The sequence below is a fragment of the Pteropus medius genome, unplaced genomic scaffold, assembly GCF_902729225.1.
Source record: "Pteropus medius unplaced genomic scaffold, Ma_sr-lr_union100, whole genome shotgun sequence".
NCBI lineage: Eukaryota > Metazoa > Chordata > Mammalia > Chiroptera > Pteropodidae > Pteropus > Pteropus medius.
In genome coordinates, this window is record NW_024346667.1 from 4,095,461 (window position 1) to 4,113,049 (window position 17,589).

At 32.8% G+C, this 17,589-nt stretch overlaps 1 protein-coding gene and 2 pseudogenes across 2 annotated transcripts in view; 2 read left to right on the forward strand and 1 right to left on the reverse strand.

Annotated features, from left to right (window-relative positions):
• FZD3 (frizzled class receptor 3) overlaps window positions 1-17,589 on the reverse strand; it is a 72,254-nt gene that overhangs the window by 26,376 nt on the left and 28,289 nt on the right. The window lies entirely within an intron of this gene.
• Window positions 4,469-4,585, forward strand: LOC120613619 (uncharacterized; annotated as a pseudogene).
• Window positions 11,734-11,852, forward strand: LOC120613538 (uncharacterized; annotated as a pseudogene).

Sequence of the window (17,589 nt, forward strand, 5' to 3'; positions counted from 1 at the left end):
CAAGAACCCAAAATTAAAACTAATAAAATTGTAATCAAAGTATAGACGGAGATTTAAATAGAGTTGAGCACAGAATTAGAAGTATTGTGTGATGTGAAAAGAAGCAATTTGACCATCAAATCACTTATAAGAGGCTTGAACTTAATGACTTTGGGGATACTTTCAAATGACTGACCATCTGTAGTCTAAAATACCCTTCTTCAGAGGTCTTATACAGTTTAACCTCTTTATTTACATATGTGCAATCAAAGTCTGGGGAAATAATTTGCTCAAGGTCACAAAGCTGATTAATTCAGTCACTTAAATACTTAGTGCCTACTACGTCCTGATACAAGAGCTATACCAGTGAATGACTTTTTGAGCTTACCTTCTAGAGGCAGGGAAGAGAAAGGGAAGGGTAGAAAGAATATTGTCGATAAACAAGGAAATAATTTCTGGTAGTAATAAACTCAGAACTAAAGCCAAGTTAGGTAACAGCATTTGGGGTGTAGTGTGGTGGACAGGGCATGTATTTTAGATGCACTATCCATCTAGTAGGCAGAAAGTAGTCAGAAAAGGCCTCTGTAAGGACATGACATTTAAGGAGGGGTTTGAAGTATATTCTGCAGCAAAAGTATTTCAACAAGAAGGAACAGCAATAACAACTGTTAGCTCTGAAAAACAGTAACGAGGAGACCATTGTGGCTAGAGCTGAGCACACAAGGAAGAGAACGGTAAGTCAAAAAAGTAGGCAGGGGCCAAATTATATATGGCCCTGCAGGTAACTGTAAGGGTTACAAATTTTTTTCTAAGAGTAATGGGGAGCCATTAAAGGGTTTTGTTTGAAGGAGTAACATGATGTTATTTTTAAAAAGATCACCCTGGCTACTATGTTGGAAATAAACTGTAAAGGAACAAGAATAGAAGCAAGCAGATGAATTGGAAGGCCATTGTGGAAGTATCAGCTTAGTTGAAGTATTCAACTAAGGTAGAAATGAAGATGGTGAGAAGTTGATGGATTGTGTATGATGAGGTACGTGAGAAAGAAGGCTCAAAGATGGCTCCAAATTTGGTCTGAGCAAGTTGTGAATGATGATACCATTTACCAAATGGGGAAGAACTGGGGACAGGATGTAGGAAGAGTGTTTAAGGAGAAAAATTAAGAGTTCTGTTTACACATGTTAAGTTGGCAATACCTTCTAGACTTCCAATGCAAATGTCATGTAAATAGGCATATATCTGGAACTCAAAAACAAAGTTGGGCTATATAGTCTAAAACATGGAACTATATAAGATTACCTCAAAAAGGGGGACGGGGAAAGAGAGAGCCGAGGTGAGAAACCATATCTTGTTACTTCTACAGTGTTTTAAACTGCATTGTACTGCCTTTCATAAATTAAAAATACTACCTACATAACAAAAATACTTGAATTAAAGGGGAGGAGTGCTCAAAACAAAATCAGTAATAATAGTGACAAACAAAACCTTCAATTAGGCAAGACAGTACAAAGGAGAATTGGAGGACAGAGAGATGGAACATGAAACATTTTGTATAATAAGGTTCTGGTTAAAGCCAAAATTCCAAAGACAACAACTCAGTACCTGCTCATGGTAGAGATACAGTGAAAAAGCAATTCAAGCAATGTCTGTTTCATGAATGTGCCGTAGGCAAAGAGGGCCAAGACACTGAGGAAGAATGGTCAAGCTATTGCTGTGAGGAAAGTTTTCCTCTATAAATAAGGAAAAAGAAAGAGGAAGGAGAATGCATTATCATCTAGTTATAAATCACAAGGGGAAGACAAAAAAATTCAGGCAGTTAGTATGTAAAACAGGACATGTACTAGCTAGAAAGGCAAAGCCCGCTAGAGGAAAAATATTTAAATAAAGGACAGGAATACACTGTTTAGTTTTTATTTTAAAATAGCTCTATAGATTTTTTGAGAAAAAACCCACTAAATATCTCAGTTCCTCATGTAATTAAAATGGACAAATGAGAAACTTTAAAATATCCTCTTCTATAATTGTCCTTTAGAAACACTATATTCCTGTCAATGTTAAAATATATCACCTTACCAATTGAAAAAACTCACCTGATATATTTCTTTGATCTATTTACTGGCAACTGAAGGGAATCCCAGAGAAGGGAGACAATCAGCATTCCCTGCAAGCCCTATATCTTCATTACTGTCCTTTTTCTACAACAGCCTGGCTAGCTGTAAACAGTATTCATTCACTATCTTCTGAATATCTGATCTCCACTAACACCACTCTAATCTTAGTCAACAGAATTTTGCAATATGACTTTATTCAATCACAATATGGAAAATATTTTCCCATGCTTTCTTTTTCCAATTTAGATCCATAATCTGCCAAAGACCCTGGGGCTAAAATTCTTTTTAATTAAACAGAAAAAAATATATATTCATTCTAAAGGGGAAGAAAGCATTGCAAAAAAAGAAAACCACAAAGGACATATTTATGGCTATCATGGTGTCCTAAATTTAATTCTTGTTTCTGAGACCTTGGCTTTGAATCAAGTTGGCAGAGCCCTTGGCTTCTTTCCCTATCATGCAGAATCTATACATTACTGATGAAGACACATACTGTATTAGGTGTGCTTTCATTTTAAAAAATAGATTGCAAAGTGTTAGCTTATATTGAACCTGTGGTCATCTAAAGCCCACATAAAAATAAACTATTGATCAGGCTCATGCAGACTCTGTCATGTTGATAAGGGACAACAGTTCTAGAGTGGAGGTCTTCTAATTCCAATTGTTTTTGCACTTATTACACTACACTGCTTTATTTGCCTTTACTTTTATTCTGCTTTGAAAAGCCACCTACTTGCCTTAGCAGATATAAAGACCTATTGTAATGTAGTAAATAAGACAATGATAGATTAACCAAGGATAGAAAACAGACCATGAAGAAGAATAATAAAATAAGTTTCACATAAGAAAACTTGATATATGACAGAGGCAGCATTATTGATTAGTGGATAAAGGATGGACTACTTGCCAAATGGTGCTAACTAAATATGAAAACAAATTCTATAGATTAAAAATCCAAAGCAGAACTTTTAAACTGCAGAAGGAGAATCTTTTTTACGACCTTGGGGTAGATTTCTTAAATAAGATACAATTTTTAAAAATAAAATAAAAAGATGGATAAATTAATACATAAAGTTTTAAACTTCTGCTCATCAAAGGACACAATCACAAAAGTGAAAAGCCAAGCTAGATATCTTAATGCATAAAACTGACAAAGAATACATGTGTGTACATTTGTGTGTGTATATAAACAAGCAATAAACAAGCAATTCACTGAAGAGGAAATCTAAATAGCTAATAAACATAGGAAAAAGAAGTTCAATCTCACAAGTGATCAAGGAAATACAAATTAAAATAGTAATGAGGATTGCCAATAAGACTGGCAAAAATTAAAAAGCCTGATGACACCAAGGATGGTGAGGATGGAGAACAATGAAAACCCTCTGTACTCTCATATGGAGTTCTAAATTGCTTCAACAACTTTGGAAAGCACTTTGGCAACATCTAGTAAAGTTGAGATTTACATATTTTATGATTCAACAATTCCATTTTTAGGTATATATTATAGAGAAACTCACATGGATGAATAAAAATAATCATAGTAGCATTATTTATAATAGGGGAAAAACAAGGTACAACCTAAATATCCATTAAGAGTAACACAAATAAACGAACATGATATATTCATACAATAGCACGTTGAATAGCAGAGGAAACAGATAAACATGCATACATTATCATAAACAAACATCACAAATGACAAAAGCAAGCTGTAAAAATACATACAGCTTTGACACTATAAAGTTTAAAATACTTAAACTAATATTACATATTAGTTAAGAAAAACATATGAGTAAATATGTAAATAAATACACAAAAACACTGGATGATAGTTTAGAAAGGTAACTGGATCACACAGGGGGACCTGGTGTTTTATTAGTGTTTTCTTTATTCAATGAGTGGTAGATCTACTGGTGTTCAATGTACAGTATTATTCTTTATACATACCTCTAGGTCAGAAACATTTATAATACCTTTTAAAGAAAGGACAAAAAGAAAACAAGGCTCCTACAATTACAATATACTTTGTTCTTTCCAGGGAGGCAATAGTTTTGAAATTAAAGCAGCACTAGATAGGGTAAATAGTTAGCAAGTAACTCACTTCTTTAGATATAGTTGACTCCTTTAACTATATCTATATCTCCATATCTTTCTTTTACTCTCTAAACTTTATCTTCTCCTATCATTGGCCCACCAATTTATTTGCAACCATGTGAAAAATAAATATAGGAAGCTGAGATTTCGATTCCCAAGCTTTCCTTCAATTGTTAGAGGAAATCGTAAAACTACAAACTCCACATTTCAAATATTTTGCAAATAATCTCATTTTCTTTTCCAAACATAGAGACTAACTTCTTAGAAAAATGCTCTCTTCCAAATTCTATGGCCATGCCACTCTGAACAAGCCCGATTCCGTCTGATCAGGAGCTAAGCAAGGTTGGGCCTGGTTAGTACTTGGATGGGAGACCACCTAGGAAGACCAGGTGCTGTAGGTGTAAAAAAAATAAAAAATAAGGGATTGTAGCTGATAAGGTCCTTGTAATGTGTGAGGTCAACCGAGGGTTGCCTAGCCAAATTAATTAATTTTCTCAATGCCATTAACCAGTCTTGAATTAATTAATCAATCAATTAATTAATTAATTCGAGACTGGTTAATGGCAATGAGAAAAGTTAAACAATTTAGATCCTAAATAACTTTACCAAAGACTGCTATAAAACCTGGGTGATGTCGACTCTTAGGTTAATTTTTTTAAAGACTGAAGAACAAATTTTTACCCCATTATTTAAGGAACACACAATTTCCCAAGTAAGAGACTAGATAGGCAGATATGAGAAAATGGCTTTATAAACAAACCGACAGGAAATAAAACAGAGCTTGTTTGGTTAGTAAGTAATTGGTTGATACAGAGCATAATGCTCAATGAAATAAACACAGAATATCATCACATAGATTTAACATAACACCTGGATATTCTGTGCCTATTATTTAATTAACCTTATAGAAAACTCACAAATGAAAAAAGAAAAGGCTTAAAGCCAAAATTCACTCAAGAACTTAAAATGAAAACAGAAATGATACTTATCTCAATTCTATTCTATAATTCCTTTGCTTTAATAGCATTATGAAATAGAAAATTTCACTCCTTCAGAAGTTACAGTTGATTAAGCAAAGGATAACATCTTGAACTTTCATCCAAATTATACCTGAGGGAAAAAATGATCATCACTCTGATGTGAACTTTTATTTCTCAAAACAACTTATGAAAAAAGAAATTAAAAAAATCCTAAAAATTTATATGGAACTAATCAAACTCATTGATTCTAGCATTAAACCGATTCTGGTCTATTTATACATTTTGCATCCCCCCCTTTAATTTTTTACTGGATAGTAGTTGTATTTTTTTAAACTCATGAATTACATTATTAGTAGTATTTTATAAAATATTTGTTTAGCTTTATATACATGTTTACAACTATTTCCTCATTATTTCTTCTTGTATCTCCTTTCCTTCAGAGATCATTTCAATTCCTCTTAAAATAGCACCTTTATAAGTTCCTTTAGTACAAATCTCTTGGTGATAATGTTTTTATGTAAAAGGACTTATTTCATTCATGTGCTTGAGAATAGGCTGAGTTCTCCAGAAGATGCAGAAATGAAGTTTTGGGTGCAAGATGTTTATTAGGAAACAGTATCTGTGAAGGAAAGAGAGTGGAAGCAGGCTTGGGTAGAGGAGGAAGATGACTTGTGATCCATTCAGAAAAGCCCCTGCCAAACTGGTAGGGAACTCTGAAGCAAATAAAGACCTTTAGAGGGTCTCATGTTAGGCCAATGGCCAGGCCTTCTTAGCCCACCTAAGAATCGCTGGTTGCAGGCAGTCAGTCCCATGAAAGGCACAACCTCAGATAAGTAGGGAAGGATGTCTGAGGATCACACCCCCCGCAGCTGAGCAGCAAGTCTTTGAAGATCTGGCAGTGCATCTCCATGTCTACCACAATAGTTTCACAAGGTACAACCTCTTGTTTGGAAAGTTTTTTTTCTCTCAGTATTTTTAAGATAATATTATAGTGCCTTCTGGCTTTAATTGCTGTTGTTGAGGACTCTGTCGTTGTTGGTCTTTTTTAGGTGATCTGTCCTTTTTTTCAAGATTTTTGTCTTGAGTGTTCTCCAGTTTCACCAAAGGTAGATTTCTTTTTATTTATCCTGTTAGGAGGCTATAGCACCTCCCCGATCTACAGATTCTGGTATCCAACAGTTCTGGAAAATTTGCAGCCACTATCTCTTTAAATATTGTCTCTCCTACATTCTCTCAATTCCCTAATCCTGGAACTCCCTCCTGGTATGCTAATTATACTATTAGGCCTTCTCATCCTGTTCTCTATTCCTCCTACATCACCTTCATATTTTCCTTGTCTCTCTTGCTGCATCCTGGAAAATTTTATTTTTATCTACATATAGTAGTTCATTAAATTTCTCTTCAAACAGCAGAATAAACTTTTATATCTCAAAATTCGAGTTTCTATTCTACATCTAAAATTGTGTTTCTAGATATTTAATTTTTTAAATGTTATTTTATTCCAAGTAATTTCTTGTAGATTGGTAGTCTTTGTGACTGTATTTGTTTTTTCTACAAACATTACATACTTTTCTATTCTATTATTCAGTATCTGACAATTTCAGTGTCTGCAGTTCTAAGTTTGATATTGTTATTTCCAATGACTGTCATAGTGGCTTTTTTTCTCATGTGTTTTGTAGCATTATATTGTGAGCTATTTGGTTAAGCAATCAGTGGGAATCCTGCAGAAAAAATTTGCTTCTGCTGATTGCCAGGAGGTACAACTAACCTATAAACACTTCAGCCTCTGACCTTGATGATTTAGGCTTGCAATGGAGTTCCTGGCTACCTTTCTTAACTTCCAACTGGCTCAAGTCTCAGTTTCCACCAAAAGCAATCACATTTAGGTGACCTTTCTCCTCCCATCTGCCTGGCAGCCCTGACGTGACCAGTCCAAGGTCCTTATTGTGTTGGTTCCAGTTTATAATTATTTCTGAAGCGGAGACTCTGGAGATCTCCCCTAAATCATGTAGTATCTGTGACATCTCATACAGTATGTTCTTTCCAGATTGTGTTGGTTCACACTTTAATTGTTGATGTTCCTATTCAGACATATTGTCAGAAGTTATATCATCAGAATGGAACTTGAATGTGTTATCTTCCTAATGTTCTACTTTGAAACAAACTTCTTAGCTCTTTCTTCAGCAAACTTATAAAATATTAATGAACTCAATGACCTTACACAGTTTATAAAGTCGCTGACAGAATATTTGTATTCACCGAAGGAAGTAAATGGAAGATTTCATATTTGACATGATTAGGCAGATTAGTAGTAAAAAATTAAAATTAAAAAAAAAAAAGTCAGGGAAAGCAGAAAAGTCACCTCCCCAAAAAAGAACATATTTATTTTCAATTACAAGTTAATCATCAATTAAAAGTTCATTGCTGGTCTGCCAATTAGTATTTCAGTTTTTTCTTACATGCTACAAAAGTTTATTCATCACCCATGATTTCTAGTTTCTATGTATTTAAAGTGAACAGAGAACTCACATACTTGTATAGCAATCTAAGTGCAAAACCCTAGATTTTTACAATCTCCTCAACCAAATCTCTGACAATATATCTTGCTCATACTAACTTTAATAATAATTTAAAAAACAAAACAAAACAAAAACATGACTTGAATCTTTCCAAAGCAATTAATTTAAGTTTTCATGATAACAGTGCTTTCCTTTCCAACCTTCACTGGTTTACCAAAAATTTAATTCAATTCTATATTTAAGTAACACATACCACTGACATAAAGAGGTTTTAGAATGAACACAATAAATTTAGAATAGACATAATGAACACTGTTAAAACATAAATACTGGTAAGAGAGAAAAGTATGCAAGTACTCCAGAAAACAGCCATCTAGCCCAAGCATCCCACATGCATTGGCCATCAGCTTATTTTATAGAGATCCTGGGAAGTATTCTCCAACCTAGCAAGCCAGCTAATCTGAAAAGTTAGTTATTTTTAGGAAAAGTGGTATCTGTTTATGGCACTCTCTATTATCTGAAGGAGCTCAAGTGTCACCTACTGGTTCCATCTCTGACAGAAAAGTGTGTGGATTGGGCCAAGAACAAAATGGAGTCCTGAGAAAGGAAAAATAAGCCACTGTATCAACAGATGGACATTTTGTAAGAGGAGAAAAAGAACTAAAAAGGACTGGGTGAAAACTCTTAATCCTTTTTCTCTTTTTTCCCTTGCTAATGTGTCATTCCATTGGAAGGGCTACTAGAATTATGGAGGGGCCTAGGAGAAAGGAGGCATGGAATAGTGGCTTATGAAGGCTCAGCTTTAGGCCTTAGGGAGAAGAGTTATCATTTTCAGATCATTACTCACTTTTTCCAACTACAGTGCAAGAAGTAAGCCTCAGATAGGGCCAAGACCAGAAGTAGGCCTAGGACAAAAAATGTATAAAGCAGGCAATTTGGCCTCTTGTTAAAAGGCATGAGGAACTCCTCTAGACACACATCCTTCTGAAAAAAATAGCACTGTATGCAGCAAGGATTTGGGCTTCAGAATTATCACCACCATTCTCTTTCCATCAGATATGCAAAATATACTACAATATTCATATAGGAACACACACTTGCATGAAATGCTGTATTTGGTGTTAAGACATCACTTATTTTTATTTTCCCATAGTTACCCTTTGAGATTAAAGTGCTGTATTTTAGAGGTTAAAGATAATAAAACATCTATCTAGGAAATTGTTAAAATGATTATCTGGTCACTTTTAAACTTTAGAATATCAGGAAAGTCTTCCTACTAAATTATAAAATGACAAACTTTATCTTGGCTTTGAAGAATTTTCATTGGAAGTGCTAGAAAAATGTACTCTTACTCTTCTATGTTAACCTTTGCATACTAAACAACTTTATATATTTAGCCATAGTATAATCAAAGTCATATTCTTTAAGGTATTTTCACTAGGTTTCTTCATATTTTTTAAAAGAACAAGAGTAAAAACTTATATTTGTACTTTAGCCAGAGAATTATCTGATTTCCATATTTACCTTCTCTAATTGGACTATTAACTTCTTCAGAATAGGAGCTGTATCTTATTCACTCTTCTATCCTCAGCAACCGTCAATATGCCAGAATGGTAGATATTTAATAAACGGCTGTTGTGTTTGTAAATGAGTTTTATAAAGGAAGAGAAAAAATAAACTTTGGTTTATGGGAGAAAAGTTTATAGAGTCATTTGATATTAGACCTAAGAACCTTAGAGATTATTCAAACCAATCCCTAATTTTAGAGATAAATTATAAATTGAGTGACTAAAGACAGAAAACTAGATACAGCCAAGATACAGCCAAACTAGATATCCCAAATACTCATACCAGTGTTTTTTGCATAAGAAGAGGTGTAAAGTGATAGTAAGACTGTAGGCTTTGGATTCAGAAGACAATTCATATCCCAGCTCTCTATCACTTATTGTATAAATTTGGATAGATTATATAATTATGAGACTCAGTTTCCTTATTTGTAAAATTGAGTGCAATCTAACTTACTGGGCTATTGTGAAAATTAAATGAGATAACGTATATAAATTTTCTGAGTACAAGACCTGGCACACAGTAAATACTTAATAACTGGAAGCTTCTGTGATTATTACATTAAGTTGCTTCTATTTTACTCTTCCCATAAACTACTGAAATTATTTCCTTAAGCTGATGTGATGATTTCAAAGACTACTGGAAGTAACATTTATTGGCATGTCTTTATTATAGCGATATACTAAAATTTATTTTATTTTTCAGTTCTTTTCTCATTTTTGGTGTTTTTTTAATTAAAATTGGGATGACACTGGTATAAAATCATATAGGTTTCAAGTATATAACTCAATAATACATCATCTGTATACTGCTTGTGTGTTCGCCACCCAGTTAAAATTTATTTTTATGTATTTATTGTAGTGATATAATAGTACTAGACTGTATTGATTATTTCAATACCATTATGCAATAGATGCAATAAAATGATAATCCTTAAAAGTAGTAATGAGAATGAAACAGTGACAATTTACACAGGACAGAAAAATGCCACAGGCCACCAACTGCTGTTATGAATTTCCAAAAGTGATCTAGAATGATGCTTGCTGTAGATCAGAGGTTGGCAAACTACAGCCTGCAGACCAAATTTGCCACAACTGTTTTTGTAAATAAAGCATTATTGGGACAATTGCATCTGCTTACATATTGTCTATGTATGCTTTTATGTTACATCAGCAGAGTTGAGTAGTTGCAATAAAAACCATGTGGCAGCTGAAAACCTGAAATATTTACTCTCTGACCTTTTAGTTTACTGTGCCCTGCCACAGATCATGGCAAATACATTGGATTTTTTCCTAAAATGTGTAAACCATTTGCACACCAGATATATCTATAATTAAGACTTAAATTGAACTCATGGCTTAGGTTATTCTGTTTAACAGAGGCCAAAATAACAATAACTTGTTATATTTTAATATATTTATCCAAAAGTGCTATTTGATAGCATTTTATAACCTGTACATAATAGTATTGTTTCCTATAAATTTTTTTAATATTCTGTATTTCTATAATATAATGTTTTCCTACAAGAGAGTTAGAATATTTTTTCAGGGAATTCTTACTCTTTTTCTCTATTATAGACACTAAACAATTCTGAGAAAAAATTAATTTGGAGCTAAGAAGTCACAAGCAGGATTTTTTCCCCTTTAAATATTAGTAGCAGGAAAAAAAGATTAGTAGTACTATATATTTATACAGAATATTCACTATCGCTAATGTTGGAAATATAAAACATACCCATTTCCCTCATGGTCCTTTCATAAACAATGCTGATTCCTTTTGGAATTGCCTGGTAAAGAGAAGCACTCATCAGAAAATGAAGTTAAAATCATAAGTTAGATTTGACATTTACTGTTTTTGTGTTTTTCTGAATCAAGACTAGATAAACAACAGATAGGTTGCTTTGTGTGGCTGAAAGAATACAAATAATTTTTTGTTTTTTATAAAAATAGTTTTTAGAATTCTACAAATGATTCTAAGGTGAATTTGATAGTCTAAGCTAAGATGTTTGTACAGTGGTAACAGAGGTTTCTCTTATTGAAACACAGGTTCTAATGTGAACATTCCTTAGGACACAGAGCAGTGAATTAGATGGATGAAAGAGATGAAAGAAATAAAGGAGCACTTTAGGAAATGTGCTCTTTTGAAAATCAATGTTTAAAAAAAATTATGATTCTAGTACAGAACATAGGGATAATCCTTTTTCAAACTTCAAATATGTACTTGTAGCAACAACATTCAATACTGAAATTTTCCTTTGTGCAAGGCACTCTAGTAAAAGGTTTAAATTTATTATCTCATTTAATCTTCATAGCCACCTATAAGGTAGATATTACCATATGTAATATATTATTTCCTATATTTTACATGGGAAAACTGAGGCTTAGAATATTAGAGACAAGACATAAACCCAGGCTGTATGACTTTAAAACCTATGTTTTTAACCAAGATGTTATATTTAAATGTTTTTCTAAAAATATCAACAACCTCTACGGCCATACCACCCTGAACAAGCCAGATCTCATCTGATCTTGGAAGCTAAGCAGCGTCAGGCCTGGTTAGTACTTGGATGGGAGACCACCTAGGAAGACCAGGTGCTGTAGGTGTAAAAAATAAAAAATAAGGTATTGTAAGCTGACAAGGTCCTTGCAATCTTTGAGGTCAACTAAGGGTTGCCTCGCCTAAAAAAATAAAATAAAATAAAAATAAAAATATCGACAATCTTTGAGACTTGTAACTTATAAAATGCTTTAAGCCTCTTAGAAGGCACTAAAGAGGAAATTACTTTTTAAGGGAAAAAAACCCCCAAGTACCTTGAAAATTACTAATATGCTAAATAATATATCAGATGGAACTGTATTCTAGGAATAGACTTTACTTATTTTAAACTGTAAAATATACAACTTGGACTATTATTTCATAATTCGGGATTTAGGCATTAAATGTTACTTTCTCAAGTATTATTTAATATACATTTTTAAAAAGTGTTCTTGCTAAAATCAGTTGGTATAGTGTTTTAAAATCTATGCAGTGAATGTTTTAAATATTTAAAAAGATGCTATTTTAAATATTTTAAAATCCTTTACACAAGCCAATTTTTCTTCATATTAGGGACTTAAATACATGCCATTTGCATTAAACTAAACTGGTATTTTAAAACAATGTAATCAACTACTTCACAAACTGACTACAAATATCTGAAAGCCTCAGTAATATGAGAAATAACTATAAAGCAACCTTACTGATTTTAAGCAAATATATTCAAATATTATTCTCTAAGTCACCTAGGAGGCTACTCTAAGGATAATATCATTGCTTAACACATTTTAAAAACTCTCATTAGAGATTATCATCAGAGCCTGCTAAGTATTCTTTTAGGCAAGCTCAGTAATAGCAAATCTTGTTCAATTATGTGTGGATATTACTTCAAATAGGAACTTAGTATCTCTGGTGCTCGATTCACAAGTCTGTATAAGATTCTTCTAAGTAAAATTTTGAATGAACACTAATATTTAAATTCTATTATCAGAATATTAAGACATCAAAAGACAAATATTGTACATTTCCACTTACATGAGGTACCTAGAATACAGGCATACCTCATTTTACTGCACTTAGCTTTATTATGCTTCACAGTAATGCATTTTTTACAAATTGAAGGTAAGATCCTCCACCAGTAAAAAGATTGCGACTAGCTGAAGGCTCAGATGATGGTTAACATTTTTTAGCAATAAAGTATTTTTTAATTAAGGTATGTGCATTGTTTTTTTAGACAATGCACATTGTCTATAATGCTATTACACAATAGATCAACGATATAATACAAATATAACTTATATATACACAGAGAAACCAAACAAATTAGTATGACTTGCTTTATTCCAGTAGCCTGGAACTGAACTCGCAATATCTCCGAGGAATGCCTAGAGTCAAATTCATAGAGACACAAAGTAGAATGATGGTTCCCAAAGGCTGGGAGGCAGGAAGGAAAAGGAAGATATTAATTAATGAGTATGGTTTCAGTTTGGGAAGATGAAAAAGTTTCTGGAAGTGGATGGTGTTGTTGGTTGCACAACAACGTGAATGTACTTGATGCCACAGAATTGTACACTTAAAAATGGTTAACTTGGTAAATTTCGTGTTACCGTTTTGGGGAGATATTTTACTACAATTAAAACAAAAACAAAAACACCCAGTGGCTTGCCCTACAATCTGTCAGTGGGCTCTAGTTTGCTCCTATAGTCTGTCAGTGGGCTATACTTTGCTGAACCCTGAGCTAATGTGACTCTGTGAAAGCCATGTTATTTCTTTCTGCTACAACTTCCTCTCATTGGAGTGGCAGGAATGAAGCTTTACTATTTCATAAGGTTGTCGGTATCAAATAAGATTACAGATTTTACCCACAATGAAGTCTATACAAATAATAAGAGCACATATTTACAATACTTCATCTTTTTTGAACAATCCAGCTTTAACTCAACATCTGTTGCTTAAGAATGAAAAGCAAGAGTCACAAGGGAATTCTTGGGATTCGTACACAGAGAAAAGTTTTAATTATACCTGGATTATCCAGAACAGCGTCTGAACTAGTATGCTGAAGAAAAAGGTTTATACTAATTCTGTGGGGGAAAAAATACTGCAGGGGATTAAAAAAAAAAAGCATGTATCGGAGTATTAATCTATGAGGTGTTAGTGTGAAAAATGTCCCCTTCCATCAAGATTGGGAAAACTTTTCTATAAAGGAAGAAAGGCCAGAAAGTCCCCAACTTGAATAAAATTTTCTCAAAAACAAAAACAAAAAAAACCATAACATTGTTTGGAGCCAAGTATGGGAAATTGAATGAGTAACCAGTTAATAATAGTTTTTGGTTAAATGCACTTCACTACGCACTTTACTTGACTATTAAATGCACTTCAGATTAGAAATATTGACATTTCATGAATTGAACTTCAAGAATCTAGAATAACAAAGTACAGCTGACCATTGAACAACACAGATTTGAACTGCCTGGGTCCACTAATGTACAGATTTTTTTCAATAAATACAGTTGGCTCTCTGTATCCCTGAGTTTCACATCCATGGATTCAACCAACCATTGACTGTATGCCTTGCTATGCTATTTTTACATAAGGGACTTGAGCACACAAGAATTTTGGTACCATTCCCTTGCAGATATCAGGGGACAACTGTACTAAGTTTTGAGGGAGTCAGAAGTTACACGTGGAATTTATAACTGTGTGGGGATTGGCACCTCTAACCTCCACATTGTTCAAGGGTCAGTGTAATTCTAAAGAAAAGTAGTAGGAAGAAAATAAGAACAAAAATAATGGAATTAAAAAGATAACCATCTAGTAAGATTGACCGAGGAAAAAAAACATACATTAGCAACCAAAAAAGGAAGCAGTAATAATTTTTCAATAAAAAAATATAAAAACTTTATACTAATTTATTTGAAAAGGTGAAATAATTTTCTAGAAAAATATAAATTACCAAAAATGCCTTAAGAAGAAAGACCTGAATAAAAAACAATTACTAGTGAAGAAATTGAAATGGTAGTTTAATAAACGCATTTCCTTCCACAACTTCTTTCTCCCTACTTCAAAGATACTATGATAGAGAGTTTTTATAGGAGGCTATAACAACCCTTTCAAAGAGCAGATGGCCCCTATTTATTGCAAAAACTGTTTCAGAGAAGGGGGCAACTCACTTCATGAAGTTATTATATCCTGGATGCCCAAAGTGAATAAGGATAGTACAGAAAAAAAAAAATTATCACAGTCTGCCTCATTCATGAGTATACAGTAGCTCCTTCTACCCTGCCCTTATTCATAGTTTCGATTTCTGTGGTACCAGTTACCTGCAGTCAGCCGCAGTCTGAAAATATTAAATAGAAAATTTCAGAAATAAACTATTCAGATTGACTGTCTCCATATCTCAGTGCGTGTGTTCAAGTAACTTTTTTTATTTAATGGCCCCAAAGTACAAGAGTAGTGATGCTGGCAGTTAGGATATGCCAAAGAGAAGTCGTAAAGGGATTCCCCTAAGTGAAAAGTTATGTGTATACAGGAAATACCATGCTTCCTTTAAGTGAAAGCTGAGTAACTGTTACAATTGTTCTATTTTATTAGTAGTTATTGTCATTAATCTCTTACTGTCCCTAATTTATAAATTGAACTTTATCACAGGTATGTATGTATAGGAAAAAACATAATATATAGAACATATCCCTGTAGATAAGGGGGGATTACTGTAAATGCAAAAATCTTAAATAAAACATAAGAACTGGAAAGCAAGAGACAAAGCTGTTCTTATTTGCAGACAACAGGCTTTCTACAAAGAATATCGAAGGGAATCCATACACAATTAGAACTAATAAGAGCTTAGCAAGGATGCTCGATCTAGGATCAATATATAAAAATCAATCAACGGCATTCTTGTACAACAGCAATAACCAACTTAAAAATGTAATAGAGAAAAGACCTCATTTGCAATTGCAACAAAAACTTAAGGTATATAGGAATAAATGAGTGAATATATAAAAAAGATATTAAAACTCGGTATTATAAAAATGGCAATTTTCCTGAGATTCATTTAAAATCAAAAACAAGTTCAATCAAAATCCCAATAGTTTTTTCATGGATAAATTGATTCTAAAATTCATATAGAAAAGTGCCAACAATGGTTAAAATAATTTTGAAGTATGGGAAATGTAGAAATAACACAAAGTTATACAAATAGACCAAATGGAACAAAAGAGAGAGCCTAAAAATGGAACTTATACATGACAGGTTGTGCCACAATTCAGAAGGGCTTATTTGATAAATGGTGCAAGAAGCATACTGCTTATTAATATGGAAAAAATATAATTATGTTACTCGTAGACAAAAATAAATTTCAAGGATTAGAGATATGAATCAAAAAAATAAAAATTTAAAAACTGATAGAAAAAATATGGCAGACCACTTTTATGGCTTTAGAGGTAGGGAAGGTTTTCTTGAAACACAAAAGGCAAAGAAAACACAAAGTTAAAAGACAAGCTACAGAGCAGAGTAAGACATTTGCAATACAAATAACTGACAAAGAATTAATACCAAGAACATTTAAACTACAACAACAACAAAAGGCAAATAATCTAACAGAGCAATGGAAAAAGGTAATAAATAGGCAAATCACAGGTGAGAAACCCCAAATGGCCAATAAACATATGAAAACATGTTCGACCTTATCAAACTCATACTCTACTGAGTATAAATTGAAATAAGCATGAGCTGAAGATATCAAATCCCACAATTAAACAGTTTTATAGATATATAAATATTTAGCCACAGTATAAAAATATTGGGAAGAATGATAAATATCACATTTATGAGCAGGGCTACCTCTGGGGAAGGAGAAGGAAAGGGAATGGGACTATGGAAGGGAACTGAGGGGTTCATGTACTGTGTCTTTAATTATAGATAAGATATATACAATGTAATGTTAAGATTTCAAGATAGTTAGGCTGTGAGCACATGGGAGTCAGTTATTTTCTATACTTCCAAATATTTAAAATATTAATATAAACTTCCTTAAATGGAAACATTTAAAGAATGAATGAGAGCTAAAGTATTAACATAAATGGATCTCAAAAACTAAATGTTAAGTTAAAAAATCAAGTTATAGAAACATGTATAGTATAACATTTATATATTATGTGAACCAAATTTTTTTTTATATACATTGGTAATTGTATAGACTTTCATGGGAATGATACTCCAAATTTAGAATGATGGTTAGCTATGGGTAGGGAATAAGAAGAACAGGAGTGGGGAAGGGTATACAAGAAGTCAGTCAAATCTGTAATATGATTTCTTTGAAAAGTCTGAAGCCAATATGGTGTTTGCTAAAGCCTGATATTGAATGGTTTTAAAAACCTGTATTTATATATACATATATGTGTGTGTATGTGTGTAAATAATAACAGCAGCAAAAACAAATGAAGAAAATGAATGACATAGCTAACATTTGAGTACTTACATAGTAGGCACTCTTCTAAGTGTCTGCATGTATGCTCCTAAAAACAACCCTAGGAGGTAGATTCTATTACTATTTATATTTAATACTATTACTATTTTATTACTATTAGATTCTATTCTTTGTTTTTACAGATGAGGAACTGAAGCAGACAGGGGTGACGTTGGTCTAAGGTTATAAATCTAGTAAGTTATGAAAGATAAGAAGCCAGGATTCTTGCTCCAGAGTTTACAACTTAATAATATGTTATTGTTATTATATCATTCTCTATTCTTTTCAGTATATTAGAAATAAAAAACACTTTTAACCTATGAATATAAAGGAATGCA